Genomic DNA, 18,650 nt, shown 5'->3' with positions numbered 1-18,650 from the left:
GGACAGCGGGGGTCAGCGTGGGAAATCGGGGTCAGCGCGGGAGATCGGGGGTCAGCGCGGGAGATCGGGGGACAGCGCGGGAGATCGGGGGACAGCGCAGGACGGGGCCGGGCAGCGCTTCGGGAGCGCGAACGTGGTCTCTGCGCGCTGCGGGGATCTCGACCTCAGCTCTGCGCCCTCGCTGGCCGGTGAGGCGGAGTGTGGGCACTGCCCGGCCTTGCTCCACACCCCGGGCCCCGCATGGTGACTTCCCCTGGAGGCGAGGAGCCTTCTGCGGCCCTTCCACCAGTTTCTTCCGGGAACACCTCCCGGAGAAAGACTCAGGGCTCTCCACGCCGGGTACCCCCACCCCCAGGTCCTCACGCCAGGGAGGGATGCCTCCCCCTTCTCCCCTCTCCTCTCCTCTCCCGCCTCTGGAGTGTGGTCCTTACCAGGGGAGAGGTTTCACGCGTCTTTCGTTAGGAGAAAAAAGAAACCTTGATACAAATAACTGGAACTAGCTTCCTTCTGCACCCCAGTCTGATGGCTGAGGTTTACTGGTAATAACTGGGTGTGCAGAAACGCTTGCAGCAGCCACGTGGCCACGAGAGGGCAGAAGAGCCCTTCCCGAGGCCCTGGGCTGGGGAAGAAGGAGGAACCCCCAGACTAGCCAAGGGAGCCGGGGGTCTCAGACCTGGGCCTGTGTCTTTCCTGCCCTGGGAACTCCGTCTACTTCTCCCCATCCTGGCCCAGTTCCCCCAAAGAGGAGCAGCGGGACCCTCACCCATTTGGCCTGGGGTCCAGGCAGCTGCGGTCGGTGAGTTATGGGGCCACCCCAGTTAAAGCTGGTGATGGGCTCTGGGGTCTCATCTATCCCCACCGGTCTCAGAAGTTCCCATGCTGGGCATCCGGACCCCAGCCTTGGGGTGGGAGAGCCCAGGAGTCTCTGAAGAGACACAGAGATTCTTCTGGAAGCTGGGATTCCACAGTAGGGACGGCTGTGTCTTAGGACAAACACCTGCAGAGCTGGAGGTGTGTGTGTTGGGGGGGTCCTCTTCAGCGAGGGGAGCAGACCTTGTTCCCAGGGGAGCCCATTGCTCCTGCTGCTCAGCTCTCTCTAGGTTGCAGCCACATTCACCAACACCTTCCAGTCGACCTGGAGGTGACCCTGGGGTGGGGGGAGAGGGCGGCAGAGGAGGAGAGGGAGAGGGCATCCATCCTTAGGGAGACCTGATGAGCAGTCACAACGCTTGAGGTGGGGATGGGGGCTGGGGCGGGCAGGGAGGAGAGGAGGATGGGCTGAGAATCTGAGATCAACGCGAAAATGTCAAAGAGTGCGCACTTTGTTTCATTAAACAGGCTGTTTGTTTATGTTTGGAGAGCCGGTTTCAAGGACTCAGCTCAGCCCTCTCAGATGATAGCATCAACAGAACCACAAACAGATGGGGTGGGGGCGGGGGATGTCCCTTCTTGGAATGATGTTCAGGGACCGGGGCTGATTCAAAAGGAGACCTCAGGCGGGTAACGGCTCCACACGACCCCTGCCCTCCTGCTCTGGGGTCTGTATCTGGCCAGGAATGCAAATTCTTCCAGAGGAGTCTCCAAAACTGCAGAGGATGGACCTCCGGGGGGCGTAGAGGGGGTACGTTTAGATCCAGCCCATGAGGACCCAGAAAGGGGTGGAGGGTCCTTTATCCAGATTCTCCACAGCCAAATACATTGTAGCTGAGTTGCAGCTCCCCTAGCAGGCGTGGCTGGGGGCTCTGTCCTCGCCTCTGAGTGGGGAGCAGCCTGCCTGACTCGGGCTGGGAGAGGAGCTGCCTGGGAGAGGAGCTGCCGCTGCGTGGAAGGGAGAGTGTGTGTTGGTGGGTGGAATGTGTTCTTTTTCAAATGCACAGCCAGTTGTCACATCATCATTTATTGAAAAGGGTACAGGAGTTGCTACTCTCATCATAAATTAAGTTCCCTCAAATATATGGTGCCGTCTCCGGTGTCCCAGTCCTGACCCTCACACCTCTTTGTCAATTTCTGCGCAACAGCGGTGCATTGGTTATGATGGCTTTACAGCAAGTCCCTTCTCCACGTCCTTTTAAAAGCATTTCTCAGCTGAGCTTGCACACTTTCTTCTTCATATAAAGTTTAGAATCCATTGCCTGTAGCCAGTCCTGTTGGGAATTTTATCAGGATTGCACTGAGTCTGTGGGCACACTTGGGAAGCTAACGTCGATGTGATCTGGTCTGGCTCCCAGGTGGGTCTGTATCTGGACTTATTTAAACTTCAGCAAAGTTTTCTAGTTTTATGTCACAGTCATTTATTTCTTCATTTATTTCTGGGGTTTACTGCTGTCATGAATCGGGCACTTTTGCTTATGAAACATTATACTAGAGGCCCAGTGCACAAATTCGTGCACCAGTGGGGTCCCTCGGCTGGCCAGCAGGATCGGGCTGAAACTGGCTCTCTGACATCCCCTGAGGGGTCCCAGATTGTGATAAGGTGCAGGCCAGGCCAAGGGACCCTACCGGTGCACAATCGGGGCCGGGGAGGGATGTGGGAGGTTGGCCAGCTGGGGAGGGACCACAAAAAAGCTCCAGGGCATGTCCAGCCTGTCTTGTTCAGTCCCAATCGGCCAGACCCCAGCAGCAAGCTAACCTACTGGTCAACTGTCTGCTCCCTGGTTGTCAGTGCACGTGATAGCAAGCCGTTGAGCGGCCTTAGCATATCATTAGCATATCACGCTTTGATTGGTTGAACGGCCAACCGGTTGGCCAGACACTTAGCATATTAGGCTTTTATTATATAAGATATTGCTGCTTTAATAAGTGCTATTATATTTGTGTGTTGACCCTAGAATTGGCCGCTTTTAATTCGAATGGTGTGCCAGTTGATTATTTTAGATTTCCTAGACAAATAGTCATATAATTATGCAAATAATTGTATTTTTACCTCTGCCTTTACAGTATTTGTACTTCACATATATTTCCTTGTATTATTACATGCTCTAGGATTCAAATATAAAATCAAGCATCTTTCTCTTGTTTCTGACTATAATGTGAATGGCTCTAATGCAGGGGTCAGCAAACCATGGCTGGGAGCCAAACCCTGCCCACAGTGGTCTCTCTTTGTAAATAAAGTTTTATTGGCAGGCAGCCAGGCCTGTTCGTTTACATGTTTTCTGATTGGCTGCTTTCATACTGTGGCATCAGTGTTAAGTAGTTGGGACAGAGACCATATGGCCGGAAAAACTAAAATATTTGCTATCTGACCCTTTGCAGAAGTTTGCTGACCCCTCTTCTAATGTATGAAGTGCAATGCTCGTTGGAGGCTAAGGAATTTTCCTACCATTCTGAGCTTCCTGAAGGTCTGGTGGGTGTGCTTCAAACTCAGTAGTAAGTATTATATGTTACAGGTGCTTTTGGGGGGACTGACTGTCTTTCGAGATGATCAGGGATTTTCCTCTCTTTAATGTCTTAATGTAGCGAACTGTACCCACAGATTTTATATTGTTGATTCATCCTTGCATTCCTGAGATGAGCTTTGCTTGCCCCCGATGCATTGGGTTCTGTTTGTCAGTGCATTTATTTAGGGTAATTATGTCCCTGTTATAAACCGCATGTCCTCATCAGTGTGTGTGTGTGTGTGTGTGTGAGTGTGTGTGTGAGTGTGTATCCCACCACTGGGATATGTGCTGAGAAAGGGTCATATCAGAAGAGACGAATGACCGTGTGGCATCTGCCAATCCCAGTTCAGAATCTGGGAGACACCTAGCTAAGGGGTGACATTAACGTGCTACGAGCCCTGCTGCAAACAACGTCTCGGAGGGTGAGAGCGATGTGAGCGTGGGCTCAGCTGTGGTCAGCGTGCAGGGCTGACGCAGGTTTGCAGACTGTGCGTGTTGGTCCCTTTTCTGTGGGAGAGAGAACACCCTACTGGCAAAGCCGCTGGAGCAGAGTCGGAGCTGGAGAAGGCGGGCCGGGCTCTGCATGCGAACCTTCAGACCAGGGAGTCACCTCTGGGCCAGTCTCTCCAAAGGGGCTTAGAACCAGAGCCCAGAGCATCACTGAGAACGTGGGACGGTGAGTGATTTCACAATCAAATGGAATCGGTGCCAATCATCGAATATTGAAGCACAATGATGAAAGCCAGCATGTGCTGAAGGCCTGCCCAGGGACCAAGGGCGGCTGCCCACATGCGGTGGCTCTTCAGGCCTCCGTGGCCCCTTGGAGGTGGGCACCCCCATATGTTGGTGGGGACCCTTGGGCCACAAGGACAGAACTGAACTCCCAGGAGCTCGAGCTAAGAGCAGAATGGGCTGGAGTTCAGAGGGGGAGACAAGTGAACCAGGGCCCCTCTGATGCTCCCTGGCCCTCAGTGTCTCTGTTGTTAGTCATCTTCTCCTCACCTCACCCCTACCTCCTTTCCTCTCACCCATCTCCTCTCTCTCTCTCTCTCTATCTCTCTCTCTCTCCAGCACGCTCTCTCTCTTCGCCTCTCTTTCTGCTCTCCACATGTGGGCACTCACTGCTCATGGGGGCAGCCACGTAAGTTGGCAGAACACACTTCTAGAAAGTTGGGTTGGCACAGAGCCGGAGGCACCAGGGAAGCCCTGGAGTCATACGTATGGTGCTGCCATTGATGACGGGTGGCGGAGATGCTAGAATTAGGTGGGCATCAGAAATCACTGGTTTTATAGATACAAAAAAATTGGTGAAATAATCAGGCACTTCTAGCCCTGACCCCAGCCCAGTGTCCCCTGGGCAAGCAGCATGTTTTCTGATGCAAGAAGTTTCCGGAGGCAGAGAGCTGGGCCCTGGGCCCCTGGGAAGTGTGGGCCCAGCGTTGATGCCTCCACCATCACCACCCATCCCCCGGCGGGTCCCGGAGGGACGGTCCAGGTCTGGGAGAGATTTCCCAGAGCAGCAGTTCATCCGAGCCCCTGGAGGCCTGTGAGAATCGTCCCGTCAAAATGCAGGATGGAATGTCCGTCTTGTAACTGGACAGCTTACTGCAAACCGCAGCTTTCTATCTTAATCTCACGGAACTGGGAAAGCCCAGGTCATGAGAACATCAGAAGCATTCCTTTGAAAGCCAGCAGGCGCTGGGCTGGTGGCTGAGGGATGGTCAGAGTCCTGGGAACCTCCTCTGGCCCTGAATTCAACCCCCCACCCCCGCCCGCCCAGGCGTCTAACCGGCCCCTGTCCCAGGATGGTGTCCCCTGAGGCCCCCTCCATCTGTTCCTCATGCAGGCAACCCCCTGTCCTCGGCCCAAATTCATCCTCATCCTCATCCTCATCGCCTTGCTTCCTTCTCAGGGAGCCCCCGGCTCTGGGGAAATCTCAGAATAGCTGTCAAGGACACTGAGCCCTGTCCCAGGCCTCACCCGCACCCATACCTGCCCCAGGTCCCAACCCCTCCACCAGTCCCTCATCAACTGACCCTCCCCTACTGGTTCATCCCCCAGCACAAGTGCACCCTGAAGTACTTTGCAGCCTAAACCAAAGTAATCGACACAAGGTGCCACCTGAAGGGGCCGGGGGGGGGGGGGGGGTGTGTGGCAGGGCGGAGCCCTGTGCTGCCCACTCTGTGCTGTCCCTCCTGTCCTACCAGCCACCCCTGCTGCCCTGGCCCAGGCCAGTGGCCACCTCCACATTTCAAACCTGGGAAATCCTGTGACTTCACCCACCCACATGCCACAGTTCCCTTGGCCCCTGCACTGGGTTTGCTTTTAGGGTGGGGGTGTCTTTGTCCCCTCACATCGGTCTCTTTCCTGTGGCCACCCTCTTGTGTCACATGCTAAGTCCCCCATAGATTTTGTTGAAAACGGGGGAAGGAATAGCCTGGCCTGAGTGTCCACCCAGCAGGACCTGTGGGACCTGCCTCCCAGGGACCCTCTCGCTCTCCTGCAGGAGGGGCCGGGCGGGGGTCGCACGTGGGCCGCTTCCCCCAGGCCGGGTGCTGCCCAGAGCGTGTCTTCTTCCCACTGCACAGCAGCCTGGGCGGGGCATCTCCCCGGGTCACGGCACCCAAAGGAGATTAGGAGATGCTGCCTCGGCCCCGGCCTCCCGCCCACCGTGCCTGCCTCCCTGCCAGCACCTGCCTGCTCTTCCTGGCGTCGCTGTCGCTACACCCACTCGCAGACCTCAGTGTCCTCCTGGCAGACACTGCACCCAAGTCTGGCTGGCCAATTGGAATGTCTTCCTCTGGGTCCTGTCAGGAGCCGGCCTGGAAGTCAGGGCCCCCGGTCAGGCCTGGTCTGGTTTCCTGAGGATGCCCAAAGGCAGCTGACAGTGGAGGCCGGACAGTGCTGACCTTCAGGTGCACGTGGCCTGGCCCAGGTGGTCACTACCCCACCAGTGACCATGAACACAGGTACAGGGCCTGTGGCAGCGGGAGCCCAGGCTGTGGTTGGTGGGAGGGCAGCCTGACCCCCTCCCTGACCCCCGTTTGCCTGTGACCCTCCTGGGACAAAGCTGCCGAGGCCAGGACAGCCTCAGGGCACTCTTCTTGGGACCCTGCGGTGCCGAGCAGCCTAGCGCAGCCCGGACCCGATCGCCGCGGGTGCTGCCCGTGCTGCCTGCCGTTCTGGGTCACGGTGTCAGCCAAGTGCCCCGGGGCCGTGATACTGGCTCTCCCCGATGAACCAGGCTCCTCTGACCAGCCTCAGGCCCGTGACCCCGAGTGGCCAGGCAGCTCGGGCCCACACTACGGACAGCGCAGCAGAGCAGGGCTGGCACCGTCAACCCAGCGTGTGCCCGGCACTTCGAGTCCTGCCTCAGGGCTGTCACTGGGCTGTCGGGGGGCCTGCTCTGGCCGCTGGCGTTTCCTGTGGAGAAGGGTCGGACTGGGAAGGGGCAGAGGGTGATGCAAGTAAGACGGATGGGCCGGGAGGGGTGGGAGTGTGGGTGTTGACATGAAGTCAAATGAATGGTTTTGTAATGAGTCCCAGCAGCGCTGCTGCGCTTAGCAGTTAAATATTTCGGTGGAGAAGCTGCAGTTTTGAAGCTCACCTTCCCAACAGCCAGAAGAGGGGGGCGGACGGGGGAGCTGGAAGCATTTGTAGGTGGTTTTATCCCAAAAGTAATCTTGGAAACCGCCACCCTCCCACGCAGAGGAAGTGGCCGGCCCTCGGCAGGCTGGCAGGGGAGCTGTCCCCCAGCCTCGCCCGGGTGCCATAATGTGGCCCCAGGGACTGTCCCCAAACACTGGCCTCACACCCCGGAGCCGGGACCGGCCCCTCCGGCCTCTGAAGGGAGACAGTTATCATCGTTATCTGTCGCTCTGACAGGGCCTGTGACAGAGCCAGCTGCAGCCTCCAGGGCCCCGCGTGTGGGGAACCCGTTAGCGTCTGTGTGGAGTCCAGAGGCTGAATGAATGGCTTTTCCTTCTGTCCCTGGTCTTGGCCAGCAGCCGGGGAGGCCGGGCTGTCTGTGAGGCCGGGTACTGCGCCCCAGGCTGCTCGCGGCTCAGGAGCAGGCCCCCCGGGAGGGGCAGGCCAGCCTGCTGTGCTGGGACGGGCCCCACGACTGCCCTTTCCCAAAAGGTGCTCGGCCACTATTTGCTGAAATAAGGACAGAATGAGATGAGCAGAACCACCACCTGGATTACAGAAATCAGAAGGGCCCGTGGTGCTGGTCACAGGCACCCTGTGAATGTCCCTTGGGGCCTTTCCTGGCACAGACCCACAGCTTGGGACTCCGAGGGCAGCGCCTCTTGTGGGCGGGGTGGCCGTAGCGCCACGCCCAGAGGGGGCCCAGGACAGGAGATGTGCCACTTCCAGGAGGCAGAAGGTGAGCAGAGCTTAGGCCAAGGCCAGCCTCTGCTGGGGGTATGGGGGGCTGTGACTCAGGGAGTGAGTGAGTGGGCTTGGGCCCTGTCACAGCTGATGTGACAGACAAGTACGACCAGGACTTCCCAAGAGAGGAGGAGGAGGCGCTAACCACTCGGGTCCCACCTCCCCAGGTGGGGCCCACCTAGCCTCCTGCCCATCCCCCAGAGATTCTGGATCAGGGCTCTGGGAGTGTGGATTTTTAAGAAGTGCCTTGCCTTGCCTAGCCATGTGGCTCAATGGTTGAGTGTCGACCAATCAAACCAAGATCATGGTTCAATTCCCGGTCAGGGCACATGCCCGGGTTTTGGGCTTGATACCCAGTAGGGGGCATACAGGAGGCAGCTGATCGAGATTCTCATCATTAATGTTCTTATCTTTCTCCCTCTCCCTTCCTTTCTCTGAAATCATTCAGTACACACACACACACACACACACACACACACACTAGAGGCCTGATGCACAAAAATTCGTGCAAGAGTAGGCCTTCCTTTCCCCTGGCTGCCAGCACCGGCTTCCCTCTGGCCCCGGCTTCGTCAGGAAGGATGTCCAGAAGACGTCCAGTTTAATTAGCATATTACCCTTTTATTATTATAGATATTTTAAAGAAGTGCCTTGGAAGAATCTGACCACCAGGGAAACAGGAACCTAGTGAAGTGGGTTAGGGGCTCTCCTGGAGATCTGAGGCCACCCCACACACAGCCCATGAGCCCCTGGGTCCAGGGGATTGGGGTACCAGTGACCCTGGGCCCTCCTCCATCATCTGGCTCAGCTCAGCTGTGTGACGAAGGCCAGTGGCAGGTGGCCTGTGGACTGTGGCCCATGCATCCACCTGGCCTTTAGGATGTGGACCTGGGAGCCAGAACCCAGCCCTGGTGGGCAGGGCGGCCTCTAGTGCAGGGCACGATGTCAGGGCTAAAACCCAGCAGCACCCAGAGTCTGGGGGGAATAGGACCCCAGGTGGGTGCTCACGTGGGCTTTCCTGAGTGGAAGGAAGGGCGCAGAAGAGGCTCATGGTGGGGCTGACTCAGTTTCCCATGCTCTGCCCACCCCTCAGATGGGACCTGGGTGAGAGCAGCGGGTGCTGGCCTCCCACCAGCCACCCATAGATCTAGGGTCCCAAGCTCAGGGTCTGTGCCAGGTCGGCAGAGGCCTGGGGTGGAGTTCCAGCCCCGTCTCCCTGGGGGCCCTGACGACAGGCAGCTGCCAGCCAGCACCTCCAGGTGACAGCAGCTGCGAGGCGAGAGTGAAAACCAGCCACATGAGGAATTGCTTTTTTTAAAATTTACTTTTTATTTCAAACCATTTCCAAACATTGAAAAGTTGCAAGAGTAAAGAGCACAGAGAATACCCACATATGCATCAGCCAGGGGCCTATTCGAGTTTTGTCAATTGTCCGATAATGTCCTTGACAGCAAGATATGCAATCTAGGGTCACATGTCACCCGTCGCCGTGTCGCCATATCCCCCTGCAGCCTGGAACATTCCTCAGTCTTTCCTGTCATGACTGGGACATCAAAGAGTGAAATGTCCCCAGTTTGGGTTTGTCTGACTAGTCCCAGATGCCCTGACCGGGAACTGCCACTCATCGGACATGGCCCGTCCCCGAGTCCACCCCTGGAGGAGCTGACCTTGGCTGTCTGATGAAGGAGGGTGTGCAGCGGTCTCCCCTGGAATGTTAGCGCTAGTTGCAGTTTGTACACATTTTATGGGGTTCTGCTCCCCTTTCACTAGCATTTCCTGGGGTCTCATTGCCTCAGTTAACGGTCACTGTGATGGCTGACAAGTACATAATGACTTCTATTCGGTTGGAATTCTATGTGAGGAAGAGCTCTCTCTTTTCCCCATTTATCACATTTATATCAATAGAGCCTCACACAGTCCCAGTTTATGCCCTTATTTAGTTTATGTTGATGCTCAAATTTGTGCAGCGGGAGCCCTTCTGGCTGGTTTTGTGTCTCTTCAATATGCACCAATGTTTTCAAGCATTTCATGACCTTACTCCTCCCCCGCTCTCCTCCCCACCCCCCACCCCTGCTATGCTCCACACCCAACCCTCAGTACATTCAGGCCCCTCTTTGATGTACGGACTTCCCACCTCTGCCAGGGAGACCACCAGACACTGGGCTGCCTTTAGTCCCCAAACATTTGCCAGTTACTCAGCAACACCCCCTTCTCCCATAAGCTTGTGTGGGAAGGAGGGCGGGTGTCTTCTAACTAGACACCCTCATGTGGAAGATGGGGCCTCACTCTACACCATCCCTGGGTTCAAGGGGGCAAGTTCTGCTGGTCCTGGGGCAGCCCATGGTCAGGCTCAGCAACAGAGGAGGGGAGGCTGGAGGCTCCCTCTTCCTCCTTCTCTCTCACCCCCCCCCCCCCCCCCCCCCCCCAGACCAGCCCTGCCCGTTCTGACGTTCTGACGTGGAAGGAAGGCCGACCCACAACCTGCTGGGCTAGCAGGGGCGTCAGGGCCGCCTGCTCCCGATCCCGCTGTAGGGAGCCAGCTGGGGGAGGTGGGGGAGGCCCCTTCAGTCCAGATGCCTCCTCTGAGATGAATGGCAAAGGTCAAAGGCAGCCCCAGGGGAAATAGTTCCCACACCTAATCATGTCCAGAGAGGGGTCTGGAGCGAGGCTGGGAGCACATGGTGGGTGTGAACAAGGCCCCTTTGTGCGCTGGGGCAGCTGCAGCCGAGCAGCGAGGCTGAATGGACAGGCGTCTGGCCGCCTGGCTGCCCGGGGATGAGAGTTCTCCCCCCTTGTCACATCAGTGTCTGAGGCCTCGTCAGGCCTCAGGCCGAGCCCTGTCCCTGGACCTGCAGGGGAGCCCAGGACACTGGCGGCAGTCAGGGGCCACTTTCTTCCCAGCAGAAAATTCCCAGGCCAAGATAGTCATAAATATATGGTAATTCTGATGGTTGCTCGGAGCTGCTAGGACAAGTGGAAATGGATAATTTAAATTAGCTGTGGCTGGGGCTGAGTCCCTGGCTCTGAGTTGGAAATGAAAGGTGAGGAAATGCAGACCAGTGGGGATCTGTGTGGGGGCCCCCTTATGGCCTCATGGCGGGCAGGGCCAGTGAGGACATGGCTCTGTGCTCCTCCTGCTACAAGTGGAGTCTGCCACTGCCACCGCCCCCCGTGCTCCAGAGGGGGTGAGTCCCAAAGCGGGGGCACAAGTTCATACATGCTTGCATGCACCCACACAGCAGGAACACATGTGCCCACACACTGCAGGAACACATGCACACACACACAGCAGGAACACATGCACACACACACAGCAGGAACACATGCACACACAGCAGGAACACATGCACCCACACAGCAGGAACACATGCACATACATAGCAGGAACACATGCATAAACACACACAGCAGGAACACATGCACACACACAGCAGGAACACATGCACACACCCACAGCAGGAACACATGCACACACCCACAGCAGGAACACATGCACACACACAGCAGGAACACACACAAGAACACATGCTGCATGTACACAGCAGCACACACATGCCTGCATGCACACAGAGCAGAAACACCTTCTATACAGTGGTGAGGGGTGCACCATCTATTCCCTAAGGACACTGGCACACACACATCTGCACACTCACAAGCACACGTTGGACCCCACCAGCCCCAGCTGAGCTGCACTCTCAGTGGAATCAGGGGCTTGATGTCCCCATCCCTTCCTGCTGCTCACTACCCAGGGCCAGGAAGGACCATCCCACCGCCCCCCGGAGGAGGCTGAGAGGCGGAGCTCGGTGAAGGGCTGTGCTCCTCTCCGTGCTGATCCTGGCGCCCTCGAGGACAACCACGGGCCTGGAGCGCATTGTTGGAACTGTCCACCCAAACCGCAGTTATGCGGCCGGAGCTGGCCCGCGTGTTTACAGTGCCGGGGAGCGGAAAGAGGCTCTTGTAAACACTGCAGAATTGCAACATGTCCTTGGAGTCCAAAATGTGGAGTGGGTGTCACATGGCGTGCAAGGGCCCTGGGGACCTGAGCCTTTTGGGGCAGCCTCTCTGCAGGCAGGCTGGTGGGTGGCCCTCGGGACGCTGACTGGGCTGCTGTCATCTGCAGATACACCGGCCACTGCTCTGCGGCCAGGGGGCCAAGAGAGAAGCCTAGTGGGCAGAGAGGCCGAGATCTGGTTTCCAGCCGAGACCCCTCCCTCAGGTGGCCTTGGCCAGGCCTCTCCTTCCCCTCTGCAGGAGGGGCTTGTGACCTACCGGCATCAAGGCCACATGGATACAGGTGCGCACACACACACACGCACACACACACACCGTATCCATGTTCAGTCCGTGGAACCCATGAATGTGGCCTAATAAGGAAAGGGCATCTGTGGATCTGGTTAAGACTCCTGGAGAGGAGACCATCCAGATTAGCTGGGTGGGCCCTTAACGCGTAGAGAGAGAAGAGAGGACAGACACACAGGGCGGGGCCATGTGACCACAAACACAGAGAATGAGCGGCGTGGCCACCAGCCCAGGAATGCAGCTCCCCCTCAGCCAGCAGCACCCAGGGAGTCCTGTGCCTTCTCTCTCTGCCTGGGATGCCCTCGCCACTCCCTCCATCTGTGGGCACACTGACTGTGCTGCACCTGCAGGCGTGTGGAGGTGTGTGAGTGCCAGCATGTGTGCAGGTGTGGCTGTGTGTGAGCCTGTGTGCATGTATGTGTGCACATGTGCATATGCACTCCAGGAACTGAGTGTCAGGGAGGCGCCTCCCCTGGGTCCTCGGAGGGAGCACGGACCTGAGACACCCTGATTCAGGGCTTTCAGCCCCTGAACTCTGGGGGAATACGTTTCTGTTGATCAAGCCCCCAGTCTGTGGTCCTTCGTCTCGGCCACCTTGGGACATTGGTGGACCCCTCAGAAACGCAGGGCCCCTTGTTCACGTTCCCCAAAGGAAGGGGGCAGGCCTGGGCACAATCAGGCTGCCCAGAGAGAGACTCACCTGACTCTTTTGCAAGAAAATTAATTGCAGATAATGAGTCATGACTTGAAAGTTCCAGAAATATCTGTTTTCGCTGGACGTTTAATCCTCTGTGCACTGAGCAGAAAATTAAAACCGCCACGCGTGAGCAGCCGCAGCCATAGCCACCGCTCCGCTGTGGTGGGGCCAGCGCTGGAGGAGGGCCGGGGATTGGGAGCCTGGTGCCGGGCGACAGGACCGACCTGTGACGCCTGCCTCCTCACAGACCCAGGACCAGGAAGGACCGTCCCAGAGCACTGTAAACCCGGGCTGCAGACCCCGGGCTCACTGAGTCCCTGCCCGGGCCGCACCACACCCACACCTGCTTGCCCTGACGCTGGGAGAAAATGGGTCCCGATGTGGGGCAACGACCTGGCTGAGGCCAAACGGCTGCTCCAGGGAAACCAGCCACTTCCCACCTGTAGGGCCGCCTGCCCCACATCATGTCCCGGCCACCAGTGACGTCGGCCCTGGGCACGGACTGGAGGGGCCGCCCCTCCTTAGAGACGGGACTGGCCTCCCATGCCCAGCACTGGCCTGGGTGACGGAGTTACTCCAGGAACACACATGCACCAGTGCTTATGCACACATACATGCACACGTGCTCACACACAGCCACCCCTGCACACATGCTGGCACTCACACACACCTCCACACGCCTGCAGGTGCAGCACAGTCAGGGTGCCCACAGATGGGAGGGAGTGGCGAGGGCATCCCAGGCTGGGAGAGGGCACAGGACTCCCAGTGCTGCCGGCTGGCGGGGGGGTGGGGGGCGCTGGCTAAGAGACTGGAGGAGAAAGACCAGCCCTGAGTCCAGATGGTGGTCCCCACATGCTGGGAGCACCCTTCCCAGCAGCCCCCCAACTCCCGATTCGTGGCCGGGCACCCCAGCCTTTCCCAGAGCCAGCAGGGAGACGGAAGACTAAACAACATCATCCACTTCTCATTTCCCGAAAAACCCTTTCGGCCAAAATAAATAGATGTCGATCAGCTGCTCTGTCGCCCATAGAAACACGGGTCGGCTCAGAGACAGAGGCAGAACAGCCAAAGCGGGGGAGAATGTGGAATGGCCCTGTGAGCACAGAGCACGAGCCCCGAGCCCCCCCCCCCCCCCCCCCCCCCCCGCCAAAGACGGCTCTGCATGACCCCCTCCGTGTGCTGTTTCCTTCATTGGAGGGGAGGTCAGGACAGTGGGGTCTCAGATACACATCCTATCACACAAATGTGAAGATGTCTGTTCCCCCCACATTGACACACATGTCAGAAGCAGCCTTAGCCAAATCCCCACAGATTTCTGATGGAACTGGACGCTAGGAAGCAGTCCGTGTAGAAGAAGAGCCAGGACAGTTCTGGAAGATAACCGAGGTTCTGCCACGGCGGTGATGGAGAACGACGTTGGAGGCTGGCACTGCCTGATGCCGACTTACCCTAAAGCCACAGCGATCCAGGCCCCGTGGTGCTGGCGGCAGAACAGACAAGGAGGCCAGCGGAACAGAACAGAGAGCCAGGAACAGGCCCAGACACTGGCAGTGGCTGACCTCTGACCAAGGAGCAAAGGCTACTCGATGGAGCAAAAACGGTCTCTTCCACACACGGTGGGACAAAAAAAAATGTAGACACAGACCTTACAACGGTCACAGAAATGAACTCGAAATGGATCACAGACGCAAGCGTAAAAGGCAAAACGATGGAACTTCAGGAAGATAACACGGGAGGAAACCTACGCAGTCTTGGATATGGAGATGCTCCCTGAAGGAACTGATAAACGGGGCTTCGTTCAATTTCACCGACATTTAAGACTTCTCTGCAAAAGGCGCTGTCAAGAGAATGAGAAGACAAGCCGCCAACCGGGAGAGAAGATGGGCAGGACATGTGTCTGATAAAGGACCGTTGTCCAAAATATACGAGAACGCTTAAAACTCAACAATGAGAAAATGGACAATTTAAAACATGGACCGAGGACCTTATCAGACACCAAAGAAGATATACTGATGACAAATAAGCACATTTAAAAAATGCTCCAGAGAAATGCAAATAAAAACAACAATGAGAAGCCACCGCACACCTATCAGAATGGCCACAATCCAGAACACAGACATCACCGCGTGCTGGCGAGGACGGGAGCAACAGGAGCTCGCGCTGCTGGTGGCGTGCTCACGGTGCAGCCCCTGTGGGACACAGTTCAGTGGCTTCTTGCAAAATGAAAATACTCTTACCATACAGGGTGCGGCAAAAGCAGGCTTACAGTGGTGAGGACGCAAAACATGGAGTTTATCCTTGTATTATTGGGTAGTAATTATTGTATTGTTTTCCAAACGAACAACTGTAAACCCACATTTGCCCCATCTGTCTTCTCCAGCAATCACACTCCTTGGTATTTGCCCAAAGGAGTTGAAAATCATGTCCACTCAAGCGCCTGCACATGGGTGGACCCAGCAGCTTTATTCACAATTGCCCAACTTGGAAGCAACCACGATGTCCTTCAGTAGGTGAGGGAGTAAATAAACTGGTCCATCTAGACCAGTGGTTCTCAACCTTGGCTGCACGTTAGTATCACCTGGGAATCCTTTTAAAATCCCGATTTCTGGGTCTCATCCTCCGGAAATTGTTTCGTTGTTACTAATGTTGTGGCCCCAATCCATAACAAAGAAACAGAATTTCCGGAGGATGAGGCCCAGAAATCAGGATTTTAAAAAGATTCCCAGGTGATTCTAATGTGCAGCCAAGGTTGAGGACCACTGGTCTAGACAATGAAATATTATTTACCCATAAAAAGCAATGAGCGATGCCTGGCCGCCGTGACTCAGTGGTTGAGCATCGGCCTATGAAGGAGGTCATGATTCCATCCAGATGAGGCGCATGCCCGGGAAGCAGGCCCAATCCCCAGTAGGGGGCGTGCAGGAGGCAGCTGATCAATGACTCTCATCATTGATGTTTCTAGCTCTCTCTTCCTCTCCCTTCCTCTCTGAAATCAATAAAAATAATTTTTAAAAACAAACAAACAAATGAGCTATGAAGCCATGAAAAGACAATAGCCTCGGACTGCACCTGCGAGAGGCCAATGCCTCCCCTTCTCCCCTTTCCTGAAGGCCCCGGGAGGAAGGAAGCCGGTCCCAGTGGGCCTGGCCAGCCTCTGGCCCGGCTGCCCTGGCGGCCCTGGCTGCCCTGGTGGCCCTGGTGCCCTGCTCAGGCCAAGCCGGAGGCTATTCTGGGAGCTGGTACAGAGGCGCAGGGAGCTCCTTATAAGGCTCTGTCCAGCAGCACGGTGCCACGGAACCCCGGTCTGCCCTGCCACCGGCCTGCAACGGCCCCAGGCTGCAGAGGCCCCTGCCCTCAGCCCGCCTCATCCTGGGGTCCAGACTCTCTCCTGTCTCCCATGCTGTTCTCCTGAGATTCAACGACGTAACCGACCTCTTGGCTTTGGGGGGACATGGGGAGCAGATCTGCGGGCTGGCCTTCCACATCCTTATATGATAAAGCGCCTGGTCCAGGCTGAGTCACGGCGTTGAGAGGCGGGGCCGTGGGAGCCAGTGATTTGGCTTATTTTTAGAGCCTTTTACCGGAACACCTGGGTTGGGCCCAAATAATACAAGCATTTTAGCGGTTCCAAAAAAAAAAAATCAAATAACGCTGTTCCAAGTCATCCAAAGCGGAGACAATGGGTGAGCTCAACGAGGCGTTTCCTGAGACTGACGGGCTAGGCCTCCTCCTCCCCCAGCGGTCCAGGCACCGGGTGGACCCGGCTCCATCCAGATGTGTCCCCAGGAGGACACGCACCTGTACCCAGCCGCCCCATCCTTTTGGTTCTTTTCACCAGGAATCAGGAGAATTAGCAGTGAAATCGGGAGCAGATTTTAATCGTCTTCCCTGAGGGGGTTTATAGTTGGACCCCTGGCCCCTGGCATTGGACCTGGAACCTGAGGACGCCCTGATGGCGCTGGGTGAGGAGCGAGTAAATGAATGGCCGAGCAGGCTATGGTCAACCCTTATGGTCAACTCTCACGGAGCTGTGTAAGCAGCTCCACGCCAGCCGTCCCATGTCACCCCGCAGGGTCCTTCGGTGGCCGAGGGGCAGCAGGCTGTGCTCGCTGCCCAGGCGTATGGCTTGGCCAGACCAGACCTTACCCTCTACGAAGGGAGAGTCAACCACCTCCCTAGGTGCCTCCCAAGTGTTTTCACAAGGACTCAGGCAGGAATTGCTAGGAAGTCCCCAGGACACAGTTGGTGACAAGGAAGAGTTGTCCCCCGCTTTGTCACTATGAAAAGCACCGGCCCCCAATTTTAGGCTGAGCCCTGTGGTGCCTGGCTGATCACCGTGCATCCCAGGAGCCATCAGAACGCGGCCTCTGGACCAGGCAGCACTTGCTCCTCTTTCCGGCAAGGCTCTGCCCTCCAAGACTCAGCTGGGCACCTGCCTGCCCAGCCCGCTTCTACAGGCCCGTCCTCGCTCACCTTCTGCTGAAGTCCCCTTTCAACCAGCACCAGTGCCGGGTCCCCAGTGAATGGTGACTCAGGAACACCTGGAACCCTCCAGCACACCTGGACTTTCCCCCGAGCTCCCTGGGGTCCTGCCCTCTCTGTCCTCATTTATGTCCCACCTGCATAGCTGACCCACCTCCCACTCCCCCTCCCTCTCTGCTCACCCAGCCTGCCTCCCTCGCTGCTCCTTCAATGGCCATCCTCCCGCCTTCGCCCGGCGGTACCTCTGCTGGGATGCTCTCCCTCTAGGTGCCTACTTGGCTCCCTTCTGCTCAGCTGTTACCCTCTGGACAGGGCCCATCCTGACCTAATGGGTCCCTCACACTCTGACCCCCTATCTGCAATTGTCTTTTCTACAGCACCTGCCACCTTGAACACACGACAGGCATCACCTCCTTACGAAGTGCCACTCATTGTTCGCTCCCCGTGGAACCAGTGCAGGTGTGATGGGGACCGTGTCTGCCTCGCTCCTGACGCCTCCCCAGGGCCAGGTCAGAGGCCAGAGGCCAGAGGCCGGCAGCAGAGGGATCTGCAAACCCTCACGAGTGAGTGAACGCCATGGTGCCATCTTTGATGCGACTGCAAACACTGACTTCCCTCACCTGACTGGCCTGGCTGACCCACAGGGTCTGGGGATTCTGGCAGCCCCTCCTCCTGCGTGACTCGCCCTCCTGCCCTGGGCCTTCCCTGTCAAACCCCTCAGCTCAATAAATAATGCTCCAAAGGTCTTGGCCTTTGAGATGCCCTTCCAGCTACTGCACATTCCTGCATGTTGTGTCTAATGGAGCGAACAGGCCGCAGCCTGCATCTCAGGAAACCCACAGCTGCAGCTCCAGGTGGCAGCATCCGGTCTGCAGTCCTGCAGGTGGCAGTGCCCAGCCCAGATACCAGCAGCGGCCGGGACAGCGTCGGGAGAGGCTAGAGGCTGGCCTGGCAATGTCCACTTCTTTCTGGATGACCAGAGGGAAGACACAGGATGGGCAGTCCCCCAGCATCTGCCAGACTAGCCCCCATGTCAGGGAGGTCACCTGCAAGCCGAGGTCCTGAGCTACTGCCCTGGAGGAACCCCAAGCCAGCTGAGGGGGTTCTGACAGGGCCCCGGGTGGCTTGGCCAGGCAGCAGGGCCGGGGACCCTCAGGAGTATTCAGTCACCTCTGTTTCCGCATCTCCGCTGCCCTCGCTTCATTCCCTGGAGGCTGCATTGGCTGGGTCCCTGGGCTGCGGTGCCTTCTCACCTGCTCTTTGTAGGAATATCCACTCATTCTTTCCCTGACCACGCGTTGGGCCCTGGTGCGGGGCCTGCATGTCTCCCACCCCATCCGGCCAGTCTCCGGGGCATTGAGGCTCCCAGGGTTTGCTTCCTCCATCCTTGCCAGGGCCTCCCTGCC

At 57.3% G+C, this 18,650-nt stretch overlaps 1 long non-coding RNA gene across 1 annotated transcript; it reads left to right on the top strand.

Moving 5' to 3' along the window:
* The first annotated feature begins 716 nt into the window (after window positions 1-716).
* On the top strand, window positions 717-17,836 carry LOC139002311 (uncharacterized). Its single transcript, XR_011470143.1, has 3 exons — window positions 717-796; window positions 3,253-3,366; window positions 17,622-17,836. It is a non-coding gene; the product is annotated as an uncharacterized lncRNA (long non-coding RNA).
* Window positions 17,837-18,650: the final 814 nt, after the last annotated feature.

This window comes from Myotis yumanensis, unplaced genomic scaffold, assembly GCF_028538775.1.
Source record: "Myotis yumanensis isolate MYYU_CA2020_CCGP unplaced genomic scaffold, mMyoYum1.0.hap1 SCAF_2, whole genome shotgun sequence".
Classification (NCBI taxonomy): Eukaryota; Metazoa; Chordata; class Mammalia; order Chiroptera; family Vespertilionidae; genus Myotis; species Myotis yumanensis.
Note: the sequence above shows the minus strand (reverse complement) of the source record. Positions and strands in the feature narration are given on the sequence as shown.